We start from the raw sequence: 18,543 nt of genomic DNA, 5'->3' as shown, positions 1-18,543 counted from the left end.
AACTTTACCTCACCAACTCAGCAGCTTCCAAATGTGAGTTACTTCCTGTCTACCCACACCTATATGCCTTGCTGTTCTGCCATCTGATTTGCTCTCTCTGTTCAGCTACATCACTTCCTCTTCCTGCCCAGCGCTGTCACTTCCTGTCTGTCTGTACAGACCTCCATACCTTCATGGTTAACTAGTGTTGGAATTTAAGGCATGTGCCATGCCTGGCTGTTTCCAGTGTGGCCTTGATCTCACAGAGATCCAGACAGATTCCTGCCTGCCAAGTGATAGGATTAAGGGCATATGCTACCATTGCCTGACTTCTTTGTTTATTTAAAATGGCTTGCTTTTTCCTCTGATCTCCAGGCAAGCTTTATTTATTAAAGCACAAATAAAATATCACCACATTTCAGCACAAATAAAATATCACCACAGTGGCACAATTTGAATACCATTTATCTGTATTAGGAAATACCAAATTCTTCCTAGGTTCATTGCAACAGCAACTTAGAAATTGTCAGTGGTTTCAAATATAGCTACTGCAGGGGACATAGAGTTCCATTTTACTATGATTTTAATATTGTTTCATACATCCATTACCTATTTATATAGATGCTTTCATGGGGGAACTGTTCTCTCTTATGATCATGACTTGAGAGGGGGTAATTGTTTACTATATTGTTTTGGAAAGCTTTTATACATTTTAGGTGTGAATGTGTTAGATTATGTGCTATGAATCTTTTGAGAATGGCTCAGTCTATCTCTTCATTTGTGTATGCTTCCTTTTCATGAATAGAATGTTTACAATTCTTTTTATTAAACTCAATATATAATAACATTCATTCTTCCTTCCCATCCCTTCCCCTCCTCAAGAGAATGACTTCCAGTTACTCTTCATTCTCCAACTTCTGTCTTTCTTTGGAACTCTGTTATAATAATGTTAAATGTTAAAGTGATTCATATTGTTCTGTTTATCACTGGTAAGCTTTTCACTCCTTTTAATAATTTCTTTGTTATGCATGCTATATGATTTTGCTTTTAGAATATTATCTAGAATTGGTTTTGAGTTTAATGTCTTCTTTGCTGCAATATTGTATTCAATTTTCTCTTACACTCATCCTGAATTTTTTCATTTAGATATCATATATTAGTGGCTGGATAAAGTTCAGAGGCTCAGTGATTGCCTAGCATGTACAAAGCCCACAGTTCGATTTCCTACACTGTAAAAATGACCCGACAAAATGATTGTATTTTTAGATACAGATTTCCATTTGATTGTTTTAGAAGAGGTTGTGCTTTTTATTATGACTAGCTTTTAAATAATTTAAAATATGCACTATGTCTGGTATAAATGCTTGTTAAACTAATGCCAACATCTGGGGCTTGGCAATTTGGAAACCTTTATATAACCCATATTCTAATGTTATCTTAACTCCTCCATTTCGAATTTCTTTATTGTATCTTAAACATACAATTTTCACATCATATGGAGTCTAGATGTGATTCTCATTAGTTTTATATTTTTTCTGTGTAAATTTTATGTGTGCTTGTTTTTGTTTATTAGTGTTCTTGTGCATCAGTGCAGGCACGTGTGTCTTAGTGTGCACATGGAGATCAGGAAAACCTTAGGTGTCAAGGTTTGATGCCTTCCATCTTGTTTTCTAGCTCTCCTGTGAGCTTCTGGGGATTCTCCTGTCTTTAGTTCCCTTCTTGCTATAGAGGTACTGGTACTCCAGATGAATAGCGCTTTGTGTGGCTTCTGCAGACCCAAACTACTGTCTTCAGGCATGTACAGTTAGCACTTTATCCACAGAGCTCTCTCTAAGCAGTATTGAACTCTTTTTTCCCCTGGAACACAATTAAATGATTGGCAGATGATTTGTGGAGCTGGGCTCTGATATTCTTTATTAGGCAGTATAGTCAAGTCTTAAACCATCTGTTTTAGGCTTCCTTGAGTCCAAACTACAAGTTCAATGAATTCTTTGTGTCAATAGACTGACTCTTTACCCTCTCCTGCCATAGAGATACCTCTGCTATTTTGGATTGATCTTCAGTACAGAGGTGAGTTCTGACAACCATCCTAGGTCATCATCCTATGCAGATGTGGCTTGGTTGTTGGCAGAACTCTGGTGCATCTGAGTATGTGCATTGCCTTTCCACATGAGTTGTATTCCTTCGTTTAATCCCTTGCCCCTGAACTCCACTGTGTTCATTCTGGATTCAGCAATGTTGCTACTCTATTGGGACTCTGCTTTGTGTCCCGTGTCAGGGATGCCCCCCACAACTGAAAGTCAGAGAGATTTTGAGGTATGTGCTAAGGTTTTCTTTCTCTAAAAGAACACTGTCACCTACTGTTGTTTGTCATTTACCTAAAAATAGTTGCCTCCTATTTGTCATTTTTTATAGCTTTTTTGGCAGGAAGAAAAACCTGGCATATATTCAACTAAGTTTGCATGATATTATTATAAAGTTTTTACAGTACATCTTACAATAATAAAAAAATGAAACCCCAAGATTTTAAACCAGATGGAACTGGGTGCAGATCTTCGAGAACTGCTGTTTTCTTTCAGGATTAGAGCTACCATGCATACTGTGCATGGGGATTAATTAGTTCATTTTGACATTTCCATGCAAGCATATATTGTGCTCTGATCATATTCTACCCTTTCTCCTGATGCCCTTTTTGCCTCCTTGCCCCTGGTCCCTTTCTCATCCCTAGTAGACCCTCTTCTACTTTAAAGCTATTAAAGATATTTCCATAAATGAGAGAAAACATGTGCCATGTTTGAGCCTTTCTCAACTCCAAACTACAAATGATATAATTCTATTTCTTTAATGTTAAACAATACTTTAGAGTGTTTATAGACTTTATTTTCTTTCACTTTTTTTGATTATATCATCAGTCAACAGGCATCTAAGATGATTTCATATCTTGGGGATTCTAAATAATATCACAATAAACATAGGTACATAGTGACATTTTTATACTGACTTCATTTACTTCTGACAAATACTCAAGAATGGTGCAGCTAAACAACACAGTAGGTCTATTTTCATTTTTTTGTGAACTCATTCATTTTCTACCTGTGTGACCTTGAGCAAGTAGATACAACAAGTAACATTAATAACTGGATACAAATGCAGAACTATTTAGTTATTTCACCTTGTTCTACAGATGCATTACTGTGCCTTCCATAATTGTTTTGAGTAATGAAGTTGATGGTGCCTATAAATTGTCTATAATATGAATGGAACTCAGCACATAGTAACATTCCATTAGCTTATCTCCTTTAGAAGGAGACATGGGGCTGTATGTGAGAGGCGTCGTAGTCAAAGACAGAGCCATAGTTTTTCCATGCCCTACAAAGCCACTTATTATGTTATGACAATGTAAGAAAGAAAAGTTGATGAAACACCTTTAATTGACCACCTGCTTACATTAACTAAAACGGAGACAATTAAGTCTAGGATACACAACCAGAGTAACATTCAGCATTTATTACCATTTCAATAAGGAAAAATTATTGAGAAAAAAATGGTACTTTGTTTTCATTGACTCGTCTGTTCTAATTTTGGTTTCTGTTGCAGTGACAAAACACTGACAAAAGTCAGCACAGGGAGGAAGTGCTTAATTGACTTCTGGGTAGAGTCTGTCATCAAAGGAAATCAGGGCAGGAATTTAGGGCAGGAACCTGGAGCAGAAACTGAAGCAGAGGCTGTGGAGAAATTATGGTTACTGTCTTGTTTCCCTTGGTTTGTTCAGCTGCCTTTCTTACACTGTGCAGGCCCACATGTCCAGGGCTGGATGGCTCATGGTGAACTTGGCCCTCCTATAATAATAAGAATATGGTCAGCTAGGTGGTGATGGTGCACACCTTTAATACCAGAACTTGGGAGGCAGAGGCAGGTAGATCTCTGTGAGTTTGAGGCCAGCCTGGTCTACAGAGCAATTTCCAGGACAACCAGGGCTACACAGAGAAACCATGTCTCAAACACATGTGTGTGTGTGTGTGTGTGTGTGTGTGTGTGTGTGTGTGTGTGTATGTGTGTGTGTGTGTGAAAGAGAGCGAGAGAGAGAGAGAGAGAGAGAGAGAGAGAGAGAGAGAGAGAGAGAGAGAGAGGGAGAGAAATGCTCCACAAGTATACCCACAGGCCAATGAGATGGAGGTAATTCATTAATTGAGGTTCCCTCTGCCAAGGTGACTTTGAGTTGTGTCAAGCTGATGTTGAAGCTAATTGTGACATCATCTAAAAATTTTTATCCCACCTCTTGAAAACTGGTGGAAAAGAAAGTCAAATATATTGTTTATTAAGCCTTAAAAACTAATTAGGCAAACAACTGTTTCCAGAAATTATTTTGAACACAGTAGAATCTATATTTGCATTAACTGCTTTTGGATTCTCCAGCTGTGAAAACCTAAAGAAAAGAAGAAACAGGAGGCTGGGGAGGTTGTTCAATGGGTAAGAGCTATAGCTGTACAGGTATGATGAATTCCCCAGCCCCTACATTAATTGAAAGCAGGGCATGGCCATGAACTTGCATGTAAAACCTGTGCTGTAGGCTATGGAAACAGGAAAACAAGGGGCTTGCTGGGGTCAGTGAATGATCCTGTCTCCAAGAGAACAAGGCAGAGAAAAATTAATAGGGAAGAACATGCCAATGTCCTCCTCATTGTGGACACCAGAATGTATAAAATCTTCTTCCAATCTTACTTTAAATACGTCTCTGCTGAATGCATTGATCCAAGTTACTTACTCTGATGGGGATGCATATGAGGTTATCCCAAAGCCCTGCCACCAAAAGATAAATGCCATCAAGCAGTGGCTACAGAAATTCTAGAGCCACCAATTCCATCAGTTATTCTAAAAGGTCACGGGAGCTTCAGAGGGGACTTATCTAGTTTTCCTAAGCTCCTTGCTGTTTGTATTATTGTTTTCAGATTTACTGTGGGGATTTTTGTGTTAATGGAGCAGAAAACCTCTGTAAATATAATAATTTGTGCTCTAGCAGAGGGATCCGTAGGCCTTGTAATTATTTTAATTGAGAACTACTGCTGCTCTCTTTGTGCCACTTTATTTGATTAATGAAGATCTAGTTGATTAGATTCAGAGGAACAGAGCATATTCACTCATCTGCACACTGCGTTTTAGTGATGTTTTGTCTCCTCAAAAAAATTGAGAACACAGGGAGGTTGAAATCCTATGATATACAACAAGTTTTTAATAAAGGAATAATAGTCATATGCTCTACTCTGCTACTTTTACATCCATATACACATGCATTGTACATCCATGGTTGTACATGCTTCTATATCCATACCATGCACAGCACCATTTCAGTCAATGTCACTAAATTCATGGTGGCTGCCTTTCTAGTTATCTTTAACTGTCCACTTGAATTAGCCTAGGCTCATCTGAGAGGAAAATCTCAATCAAGGAATTGCCTAGATCAGATTGGCCTGTGAGCATGTCTGTTGGGGATTATCTGGATTGTTAATTGATATGGGGGAGTCCAGACCACTGTGGGCAGCACCATCTCCTGAGCTGTATAAGAAATCTGTCTATGCATGAGCCTGTGAATTAGCCAGCAAGAAGCAGTCTTCCATTGTTCCTGCTACACTCTTGGCCTGTGAATGAGTTCATTGGTCAGAAATAATGTTTTGTGGAATTACAAGTAGGCCTGCCTTCAAGTTCTTGCTTGAGTTCCTACCCTGATTTCCCTCAGCAGTGGACTAGATTGTGACCTGTAACCTGAAATAAACTCCTTCCTCCACCAACTGCTTTTAGTCAAAGTATCTATCATAACAACAGAATGAAATTAGAACATAGCCATAAAATAACAGTGAAGCAGATTTTCTGATCACCTGATTATATCATTGCTCTCACACTCTCAAGGTGATTGCACTCATACTCTCAAGGTGTTCACATGCTCATGGTAAAGCATGTGTAAGTGAAACTGCTACCAGGCCCATAAAGAACACTGAGTACAGTACATGATGCTTGACAAAAAATGACCATGTCACTGCTTTACGTATTTACTGCTCTGTCTTTTGATATTAAGGTATAGTCTTTCTATTTAAACAGTCTGTACTCTAAAGAAGTATGCTGAAATGGTGGCAGCTATGTCTTGAATGTCGTGTTTGCCATGTCTCTTGATGGCATCACATTACCCCAGTGAACAATTGACTTGTATAGTGTGGATCCATAGGATCAACATACATCAACACAGATGAATATTAGGCAAACACTGGATTATGTTTCATGAAGAAAACTTTGCACTCTAGAAAACTCAGTCTTCTGTAATGCATAGGAGAAACTATCTTTACCACACTAAACATTAACATTTGCTACTTCTGATTTCAGATAAAAACACTATTACTTTTCTTCAAAGGGGGTAAACAAATTTGTCTTGCTCTGTGGTTAGGATCAGTATTTCTCAAAGCTTTTCATGATGTTATAACCCTGAAAAAATCATCTGGAAGAGGAGAAGTGACACCTTACATAAAACTGTATAGAACGATGCAAGACAACTTGTTAATTGTTTTGCTATAATGCATCCTTCTGTTCACAATATCTTTGCTTGAAAATGTTTTCTGTGAACATGCCATTATGTTGGTAGATGTGATTGGTCTAACCAAGGATAGGAACAAATGCATTTAGTTAGTCTCATAATCATTTAGAGAAACTGCTATCAATGCTTTTTATAGAGATGTTTAATTATGTTGTACTCAGTCAGGCCACCAGCAAAATAGAGGTGACTACCTGTAGCAGTCTATCCTGGAAGACCAGTGGATTTCAGCTCTAGGTTCTGTCCTGATAGCTCCAGGTGACCTTAGGCATTGTTACACGCCAATGAGGACTATAAGCAATCAGAGACCATATTGGTATGTACTCATCATAGCCTTGACCTGTAAATGAAGCTGATGATGATTTTCAGTGTGAAGCTATGATGTAACTATTTGAGATAAAGCTGGAGGGAAATTTATTCTGCCTTTTCAAGTTAAATGGTCACACTATTGGAATAATTACCTATAGCATGTACATAGGAAGCACCTAAATGAGTTCCTGTAGTAATATCAGGGCTACATTATGGCTGACCTATGCTAATGTACAAGTCACACTGTCTTATTTATCCATGTTACCATATAGACAGATTTTGTTGAATAATAACTGTGAGAATTGGGATCAGAAAGCTCTCTGGAGATGTTTATGGGTATTGCATAGGTGACCCAGGAGACACGGCCATCCCTTGATACTTTTGATTGATTTCTTAGTTAGGTTAGAGGAAAAGGCAATCAAATATGGTCAGATTGAATGGGATTGAAAATAGTGACTGAGAAGACACATCAATCAATTAAATTACAAACACCGTGTTTCAGGAGCAAAACACTGATATTTTCATCAATAAGGATGACTAATGATGTTCTGACTGACAAAGGAATATTAATTTCTCGTTCTCTCCACATATCTGTGGCTACCTTTTTCCTCCCATTTTAATTTCAGATCCAATGTGCACTGAGATATGGAGGCATGGTGTGTACAATTGAAAGGATACTTCGACATCACTTATGAAGACCTGTTAGATTGTCTACCTTAGTCCAGATGAGCCACTATGTAGAGACTCAGCAAGCATCATAATCAACAAAGGACCCTGAAATTTACAACTCAAGAACATGTCCATCCAACCTGAGAACCCAGGTAGCCGAACTGGAATTAAGGATGAAATGTCTCGGCCCTTTAGGCTGCCACATGAATGCCTTGGGTTTACTAGAGGAAAATGTGAGTCTTGCATATGCATGGATTTGTGTGTAGAGGACACTCTCTGAGATTGCCAGAGTCTCATGTTCCAGTACAAAAAACAACAGCAACAACAACCACATGGGTAGACAGAACATTGTTGTTTCGAAAACAGAAGTGCTACTGAGACTGTAGCTGGCTGAAGAGCTTTGGTTCAAACTCCTGGGTCTCAAGTGTTACGACCTCGCACACCATTTACACAGCAAACACCTTTCTAGTGTTTGGAGATCAGGCTTGTTTGCATACGTGTTTTGTTCCAAGTAATGTACAATCAGAGTTGTGAGGGTTCCATTTTCCTCTGGTATGGGTATTTATTACATTAACAGGCAATGAAAATAAGACACCAGCATACTAAACTGGGGAAAACACAAGGCAGTACCTGTAAAATGAAGAACCACACAAGGGTGCACATTTCTTCACTCTTTTCACTTTAGTGTGTAAAGTTTTAGCTGTGTCAAGAAGACAAAAGAATAAAATAAAAAGGCTACAAATAGGAAAGTAAGAATCCAAGTATTCTTATACATGCATGATATAATTCTATGTATAAAAGACTCTAAAGACTCTACCAGAAAAAAGTTAGATTTGATAGACAGTTTTAGCAAAGCATAATGAAACAAAATTAACATACAAAAGCAGTAGGCATCTGTATTCTAATAAAAACAGGCTGAAGATGAAATCAGAGTAATAATCCCATTCATAATTCTACAAAAATACCATAGATAAATTTATGGAAAGACATGGAAAGACTTAACACATTAAAAACTAGAACAAAATGAAGAAACATATTAAAGAAGACATCAATCAGAAGATAGAACGATCTCTCATACTCATGGACTGGGAATTCAGTGCTATCAAAATTAAATGCCATTTTTCCCTAGAAATATGAAAGCAATCTAAAACTTCATCAGAAAATAAAAAGACAAAATAATCCTCAGCATAAAGAATAATTTTAAAAATGAGGGATGGAGAGACTGCTCAATGGTTCAGAGCACAGACATATGAGTAGGCTAAATACCCATACACATAAAATATAAATAAAATTAAATTAAAATTAAAGAATAATGCTGAAGGTGTCACTCATAGGAACAAGAGTAGTTCAATGGAATAGAACAGAAACCCCAGATACAAACCCAAGCTACAAATATGAATTTTTATAAAGATGTAGGAAACATACATTGGAGAATTTCATAAAATTCTGCTGGGAAACTCGATGTCCAAACAGAATATGAGACTATTAATGACTCCCATCTCCCATTTTGTACAGAATATCAAATCCAAGATTGTCCAAGATCTTCATCTAAGGACTGACATGGTGAAATGTGAAGAAAACACTCAAGATACGAGCAACTTAACGGCTTTCTGAATAGTCCTCCGGTTGCTCAGCAAATAATGTCAATAGTTTAACAAATGGGACCTCAGAAAACTTAAAATCACCCACCCAACAAAAGAAACATTTAACCGACTGCAAAAGCAGCCTACAAATTGAAGAAAATCTTTACTAGCTCTTTACCTGATTTTGGATAATAGCTGGAAAATACAAAGAACTCAAGAACTAAACAGCAAGTCATATAATTAAATCAATGAATGGGTGAAGGCAGTGGACATAAAGTTCTCAAAATATGAAATACAAACATATGACTCAGACTTCCACCCTCATTCACAGCACAGAAATGCAAATTCAAGTTCTACTGAGACTCCCAGTCAGAATGACAGTCATTAAGGAAACACCAATAAATGTTTGTGACAATGTGCACAGAAAGAAGCACCTATATACTGCAAACTAATCCTGTTACTATGGGAATCAGTATGGAGTTATCGTCAAAAAACTAAAATCTGCTCTGCTCTGTGACTCAGTTATACCAATTGTCCAGTAACAGGGGAGTTGATTTTTTAGATTTTCTTTATTTCACATGTATGGGCATTTTGCCTTCATGTATGTCTATGTACCAAGTATGTGCAATGCCTGCAAGGACAGAAGGGGATGCTGGACCCCTGGGATTGGTGTTACAGATGGTTGTGAGCCTTACTGGGAATCAAACCTTGTTCCTCTCAAAAAACAGTCAGTGTGCTTAATTGCTAAATTCTCTCTCCAGCCCAGGAACTGATTTTTTAAAATGTGTTATTTACACACAGTGAAAAGTTTTTCAACCACAAAGAACGTGCACAGGACAGTGGTTGCAAATGGAATTACTCACATTAAGCAAGTGAAAGTATCTTTATCTTTTAGATTGTACACTTGTCACTATGCCATCTCAGTTTTATTGCTTCCAGAAAATATCATTAATAGTAAACGTTGAGTAACAAATTTAACTATGGCATTTTCAATTCAATTAGTTCAGCCACATCTAGGTAAGGCCATAGATTAAGAGCTGACTCTGCATGGTGACATGGAAAATTAGAAAACAGGATTAACAAAGAATACATTGCTCTACAGAGAGAAAGAACAAGAGAACTTTAGGAATCACAAATGGAGCGACAGGATAGCTTAAAAGTGTGAAAAAATAGAAGGCATGAGTCAGTGAAAAGATTTAATCAGCACAGGGCTCCAACAGTGACGTTCTGCAGCAGTTGAGGAAGAAAAACAGAAGGCTCACATGAAAGGGAAGCTTGGAAGCCCTATGAAGAGTCTGGCAAGGGAAAAATCCACCCAGTGTACTCATGGCAAATCTTCCCTAAATCCAGTGAAAGAAATGGCAGACAAGTCCTAGAGACATTTAGAGCCCCTGCTACACATGACCAGAGAAAAACCTCTCCAAAACACATTATTGTCAAGATGTCTGAAGTAAAAACAGCTTTAAAAGCTGTAATGGAGAAACTAGACCTCACTATGACAAACAGATCCCAATAATATCAATCCTTCAACAGAAAATCTAAAGACACTAAAACATAGAAATTATACTTCAAGCCCTGAAATATTACTATTTCCAGCAACATTATCTTTAAAAATCAGAGAGAAAATTAAAACTCCTATCATCAGTAAAAATGAACACATGGCATCAGAAGCTTTGGGATACAGCAAATTTTTTTTTTTTAATTTTGCAATACAATTCAGTTCTACATATCAGCCACAGATTCCCTTGTTCTCCCCCCTCCTGCCCCCCTCACCTTCCCCCCAGCCCGCCCCCCATTCCCATCTCCTCCAGGGCAAAGCCTTCCCCGCGGACTGAGATCATCCTGGTAGACTCAGTCCAGGTAGGTCCAGTCCCCTCCTCCCAGGCCGAGCCAAGCGACCCTGCATAAGCCCCAGGTTTCAAACAGCCGACTCATGCAATGAGCACAGGACCTGGTCCCACTGCCTGGATGCCTCCCAAACAGATCAAGCCAATCAACTGTCTCACCCATTCAGAGGGCCTGATCCAGTTGGTGACCCCTCAGCCATTGGTTCATAGTTCATGTGTTTCCATTCGTTTGGCTATTTGTCCCTGTGCTTTATCCAACCTTGGTCTCAACTATTCTCGCTCATATAAACCCTCCTCATTCTCGCTAATTGGACTCCCAGAGATCCACCTGGGGCCTAGCCATGGATCTCTGCATCCAGATGACACCTTAAGCTGGAGAAGATGTGGAGCTAGGGGAACTCTCCTCCACTGCTGGTGGGAATGCAAGCTTGTACAACCACTTTGGAAATCAATATGGCGCTTTCTTAGAAAATTGGGAATCCATCTCCCCCAAGATCCAGCTATACCACTCTTGGGCATATACCCAAGGAATGCTCAACCACACCACAAAAGCACTTGTTCAGCTATGTTCATATCAGCATTGTTTGTAATAGCCAGAACATGGAAACAACCTAGATGCCCTTCAACTGAAGAATGGATAAACAAAATGTGGTACATATATACAATGGAATACTACTCAGCAGAGAAAATCAATGACATCATGAGGTTTGCAGACAAATGGATGGATCTAGAAAAAATCATCCTGAGTGAGGTAACCCAGACTCAGAAAGATAAACATGGTATGTACTCACTCATAGGAGGATGCTAGATGTGGAACAAGGATGACTGGACTGCTACTCACATCACCAGGGAGGCTACCTGGAAAACAGGACCCCAAGAAAGACACGGGGATCGCCCAATGACAGAGAAATGGAAGAGATCTACATGAACAGCCTGGACATGAGTGGGGGTAATGAAGGGTGAGGGTCGAGGGAAAGAGAGCTTGGGGGAGTGGGAGATCCCAGCAGGAGCAACAACAGAGAGGGAGAACAAGGAATAGGAGACCATGGTAAATGAAGACCACATGAGAATAGGAAGAAACAAAGTGCTAGAGAGGCCCACAGAAATCCACAAAGATACCCCCACAACAGACTGCTGGCAATGGTCGAGATACACCCCGAACTGACCTACTCTGGTGATGGGATGGCCAAACACCCTAATTGTCGTGCAAAATTTCTTTTTAAGAAGAAATTTTGTTAAAAGTGTCTTAAAAATATAGAGAACTCTAGTAAATAACAAACTTTAATGATTTTTATTTCATTTTCTAATGTTCTTAATTGAAATAGAATTATATCATTTCCCTCCTCCCCTTCCTATCTCCAGGTCCTCTTAGTTACCGCCCTCAAATCCCTCCCATCCATGCCCTCCTCAAGTTGATTGTGTGTGTGTGTGTGTGTGTGTGTGTGTGTGTGTGTGTGTGTGTGTGTTAGAACCTGCTGGGTCCGTTCTTGTTGTTTATATATGGCTTCAAGGCTAACCACTCTGCACTGGACTAGCCAGAAGAGGGCTCATCACTGGGAGAAGCTAGTTCTTCTTCCAGTAGTCAGTAGCTGCCTATAATTCATTGTCTAGGGGTGGGGTCCACAAAATGTTTCATGTTTCATGCTAACATGCCCATCGATGTTGCTGTTGTTCTAGTTTATGCAGTCACTTTTAGGAGAGTCTGTTTCACGACAGACTTCTCCTACCTCTTAGAATATTTTTATCCCTTCTTCTGCAATGCTTCCTGAGCCATAGATGCAGGAGCTGTGATGTAAATACATTCCTTGTGGCCAGTGTGGTGGTTTTCTGTGATGGTCTCCATTTGTAAAGAGGTTTCTTTGATGAGGAGTGGCAGCCACACTCCTCTGTGGATATGAAGATAAGAGCGAGAATGTAGTAAGAGGTTATGCTTGTCCAGGAAAAGTGGCAATAATAGATTCTTTAAGATCAAATCATGAGTACTCACAATTACAGCCATCTGATATTTGACAGAGGTAAAAACATACACTGGAGAACACCTTCAACAAATGGTGCTGGGAAAACTAGATCTATACATGCAGAAGAACTAAATGAGAAGGGGAAAGAATACCGGCAAATTCATTCTAAGAAGCCAGTATTGCTCTAACACCAAACCCTAATATAGAACAATAATGATCACAAAAGAAATAACATTATAGACTAATTTTCCTAACTATCATCCATGTAGAAGCTTTCAATATAATATTTGTAAACTGAGTTTAAAAACACATTAGGCACTATGACCAAAATTATTTCTTTCTAAGGATGCAAGAGTGGTTCAACACATACAAATGAATAAGTGTAAAACATGACATCAATAAACTTAAAGATAGAAATCCCATGACCATCTTGATCGATGAAGAAAGGTCCTATGGCAAAATGTATATCCAGTTACAATAAAAGCCCTAAAAATACTAGGGATGGAAGGAACACACCTCACCCTAATTAACTCTGTATGATAGGTGTATAACCAACACTATGCAAAATGGAATAATATTTAAAACATTTCCTCTAAAATCAGAAACCACACAAATGTGTCCACTCTCTCTGCTCTTATTCAATATTGTGCTTGAAATCATAGCTAGAGAAAGAACATAAGGGAAAGAAATAAAAGTGATAAATAAATTTAAAAAAAGAAGTAAAATAAGAAAGGAAGAAGTCACACAATCCCTATCTGCATATTAAACAATCTTATACTTGAAAGACTCTAAAGACTATGCCACAAAACTTTTAGACATAAACACTTTTGGCAAAGTCGTCGGATACGATATCAATATAATATACAAAAATGAATACATTTATATACACCAATAATGAACTTTTTGAGAAATAAATGAAGAAAAATTATCCAATTTCTATGAGCTTAGATAGTCTTGAGTACATACCCAAAGGACTCACATCCTATTACAGAGATACCTGCTCATCCATGTTCATTGGTGTTCTATTCACAATAGCCCAGGAAATGGAAACAGCATAGATGTCCACCGACTGAGGAATGGATAATTAAATTGTGGTATATGTACACAATGAATTATTACTCAGTTATTAATAAAAATTAAGTGCACAGATAAATAGATGGACCTGGAAATAATCATTCTGAGTAAAGTATCCAAGGCCCAGAAAGACAAGCATCATATTTTTTTCTCTCATTGGTGGATGTTAGCTTTGAATCTTTAAATATGTGTGTTTTATTTGGAATACCCATAGAGGTCAGGAAATTGCTAAGGGGATATGAGGAGGAAGTTTCAAGGGAGAAGAGCAAAAATGCCACTGATGTTTTCTGTGCTTATCCTTTTTCATAACTGTAATCATTCTGACTTGGGACTTCAGTAAGTGATGTTTATGCACATTGTGAACCCCACTGAATCAAGCCAGGAATGCAATTTGAGGCAAGAGGGATTTAGAATAACAAATGACTCTTATGAGCATCATTACACTTTTTTCTATGTTGTCTTCTTTTCTATTCACTGCCTCAAAATGCAAGAATAGCCAGGATTAAATATTGATGAAAAATTTCTTACTACAACTGATGCCTTTGTGACTCCTTTGTTAATCAATCTGTAGTGTGGTGTTTTCTTACATTATCAGTAAAGCTTCCATAATATTTAAAACACTGTGTGACTCTCAGTTCTCCAACTTAAGGTATGTGTGTGTGTGTGTGTGTGTGAGACGCATAGCCATGATAGAAGGTAGGAGGTTTTACACAACATGAATGAGTTGCTCTGTGAGAATCCCTTTCTATGTCTGCAATTAAATTCATTTTCTAAAACAGAAACAGCATTTTTCTCCCTAACAAACAAAAGATAACTCTATGTAAATGTTGCTTTCAACATATAGTTGTTTGATCTTGGTGGCATTAAGCCTTGGATTATTCTGGAGAAGGGGGAAGGCAGGACTTTACATTCTTAACTAGAAAAGAGCTTTCTGAAACATGCCTTGGCACAACAGAAGACTGGCTTAGAGTGTGCTCACGGAGGCAGCCAAGGGCTCGTTGGAAACAGAGCTGTTACAGCTCATTGTAGCCATGCTCACATTAGAAAGTGATGCCCTATTATCATCTCCAGCACAAATGTCACCTTTTTCTGTTTGTGTTACTTAAACATTGCCTTATAAAGTCCGTAATAGTGATGATAGCATGCTCAAATAACTTGCTGAAAAGTTGCAGCTAATGAGACAGTTCCTCATCTCTATACTATTTCTTTGCTTTAGATCAGTGGTGACCTGCAGGCAATCCAGATCTTTGGGAAATGAGTTCCTCTGATAGCCCTTTCAGGTTTTTATTCTCATTTAACAGTAATCTGAGGCCAATGTAGACAACGTGAGACTCTTCCTCTCAGGGGTGGGGAGCAGATTTGAAATTAAGGGTGTAGGAAGATGCTATATAGATATATGCATATAGGAGAAGGCACAAGAGACATGCAATGCAGAGGTTACATCATGGGAACTTGCTTAAACATCCAAGAAACAACAAGGAGGTAATCATGGATGGAGTATTACAAGGTGTAGGACTGTCACATAGATCCTGGAGAGTCATCATGTGGAGAGACATTGGAGAAATGAAAGTAAGGCAGAGAAACTCTCTGCATTACAACCTCATCTGTCTACTATAGTCAGAGTTGAAGAATGGCTGCCCAGAGTTCAGTTTTGATTTTCTGATGTAAACAGTCAGGTGAATAAAAATAAAAATCTCTCTTGTTGGGGAGAGTTCTCAATGGCAAACTCACAACAGATAGCATTGAACTCCTCAGCTTTGGAGAGGTCATCTAGCATGTGCGCAGAGATAAAGTCAGAAGCACTGCTGTCCTACACAAATGTTGCAAAGTCAGAGAAAAGTGGAGTGACCTGAATGTGCAGGAATAAGGACCCGGGACAGTGATGTGTCCAGTGGGAGGACCAGGGGTTGAGGAATAAAAAGAGAAGAAATGAAGATGACAAAGCAGTAGCTTTGGGACCAGGAAGTCTTGCATAAGCTGATGACTTATGCCAAATAAGTTTACTAAGAAGTACAGCATTCTGTATACTATTAGTAGGGGGGAATTGGCTGAGGTCAGCAGAAAGCTTTCTCCCCCGAAAATATTGACAAAGAGAACACAGGATCCCTCAGACACAGTTGCCTTAGGACTGATATCCATAGCCTAGGAGAAGAGTTGGGATCCCCGCTCCCCAAAGCACAGCTTTGACTCCCTTAACACACTGGCTCTAGCCCTAGATCAGCCTTGCTAAATCTACTCCTGAACAAGGATAGAGAATGATGGTTCCCTTTGTCCTGTCTTCAGGGCCTCTGAGAAAGTCTTGGGTTGATCTGGCTCTCCACAGAGGAGGAACACGTAAGAGTGACATTGATTGAATGGAATGGCTCATTAATATAAAAACAAGCCTTCAGATGAGGTAGATCTCTTGGTCTGTCCCATTTAGAACTGTGAAAGTTTTTTTTGCAGTTTGTAATTTTCATATGACAACTTAAAAGAACCACGTTAATTTTTTTTTTTCTATCACTGAGGAGCCTTCCTACAAAGAACTCACACAAGAAGAATTTCTGTCTCATCTGTGCCTCAGGGATGTCAGCAGAGTGACTTGGCCATCGGGGCTCTGTTTCTTCCCATCAACCCTGTCACTGTGGGTTATTGTCAGAACATGCTTCTCCTTGTGTCCATAGAATAGTTTCATTAATTTTAATCTGGTGCCTTCATGGTGTTTCTATTTTCTGAAACTTTTCTATTTTCTGAACATTTCTAAACGTGTTCAGAAACTATAACAACCATGATCACATTTACAACTTATTTTTGACAGTTTTAGTGTTTTTCAATTCAATATTGCTTCTGATGAGACAGGGAAACCTTTGTAACGATGATTAACAAGAACTCTGTGACACTCTGGTCCTGGCAAAGGGCAGCACAGAACATAACTCTTTTCTCAAAGCACAATAATCAGAACAGATGAAAGTTCAAGGGCTCACAAGTTTGTAACTAAGGGACCTCTTCTTCTTCATTCATTAAAAAGAATAGGAACTATACCCAGATGTGAGTCCAAGTCTGTCAAATATCTTAGAATTGTAGTCTTCTCCTGCCTTTCATTTTACTAGCCTTCTTTGAGAGATCTGATTAAGTAGAATGATATCGTTCCTTCAAAGCTATTGGGAGGTGATTCTTATTCATGTTTCCTAAGATTGTAAACTTAATAAATCAGTGTAATTTATGTGGTGTGCATATTTGACTACTTTTAATCATCCAACACTTTATAATGCAAAGAATTGAAAGTTATGTTTTTTCCTTTTACATATGAAAGTACCTTGTTAGTACATAGTAAGACACCTGTAACAATAGTTAGGTCTTATTTAATATCTTTTCAAACTTTTATAGTATATTGTAAACTTTTTGTTAAGTGAATCTGATAACTATTTTATGCTTAACATACCAACTAACAAATGAGTACTACTTATGTATTAAAGATGCCTACCAAAAATTAAAATCTTCAAGAAAAACATGAATATTTAGTTACATTTATTTACTTAAAATAGTGATAACGTTTAGCGAATGATTTATGTGCCCATAAGTTACTTTATCAACAATTTCAACTTCATCTTTTGATTTCTTTTATCAACAATAATTTTAATTAAAGCATAACTATCAATATTTACTTTTGTAAAGTGTCTAGTGAGCTTATGATTATTATACATAATTATAATTATTCACAGTGGAAAAATTAGGTCAGTGTTACATGTGTCAAATTTGATTTATTACTGTGATAGTCACACAGGAGGAGAGCCTCTAGTAGGCAGGGTTTCTCTGTGTCCTGGCAGCAGCTCCCAAATAACCACATAGAGACTTAATATTAATTATAAATGTTCAGCTGATAGATCAGACTTGTTACTAACTAATTCTTACATTTTAAATTAACCCATTTCCATTCCTGTACTTGCTGCCATGTGACTCACGGCTTGGTACCTCATTTTGTACACATCCCCCCTCCTCTGCATCTGCCTCAAGACTCTTGACTCTGCCCTTCTTCCCAGTGTATTTAGTCTGATTTTCCTTCCTAACCCAATCCTGTCCAACTATTAGCCAGTTAGCTACTTTATTAAGTCAATCACAGTGACATATATTCACACAGCATAAAGAAATATTCCAAATTTCTCCTTTTTTGTCCAATTAAAAAGGAAGGTTTTTAAAATTATATACAGCAAAAATAGTTATTAAATAAGAATTACAGTTACAATATCCAGTCATTTATATTTGGCAAATTTAGAGAAAATACTCTATTTATTTTATCTCTGTGAGTCTAAAGTTTTATACCTTATTTACTTTTTATCATAACTAATGAAAACTTGAACTATGATTATCTAGTCTTCAACTCTGTCAGAGACCCCAGAAGGGTGAAATGTTACCTAATGACAGGGACATCTGGCTGTCTGGATAGTCACCCAAAGTTCTTCTATAGGGTTGGGGCATCCATCTTTGGCCTAAAGGCCTAGTATATCTGACAGACTTTTCTGAGAAGCAGGGAATTTTGAAGGACTGTCTTACTTTATATTGGCAAAGTT

The sequence above is a fragment of the Peromyscus eremicus genome, chromosome 20, assembly GCF_949786415.1.
Source record: "Peromyscus eremicus chromosome 20, PerEre_H2_v1, whole genome shotgun sequence".
In the NCBI taxonomy this organism is placed as follows: Eukaryota; Metazoa; Chordata; class Mammalia; order Rodentia; family Cricetidae; genus Peromyscus; species Peromyscus eremicus.
Note: the sequence above shows the minus strand (reverse complement) of the source record.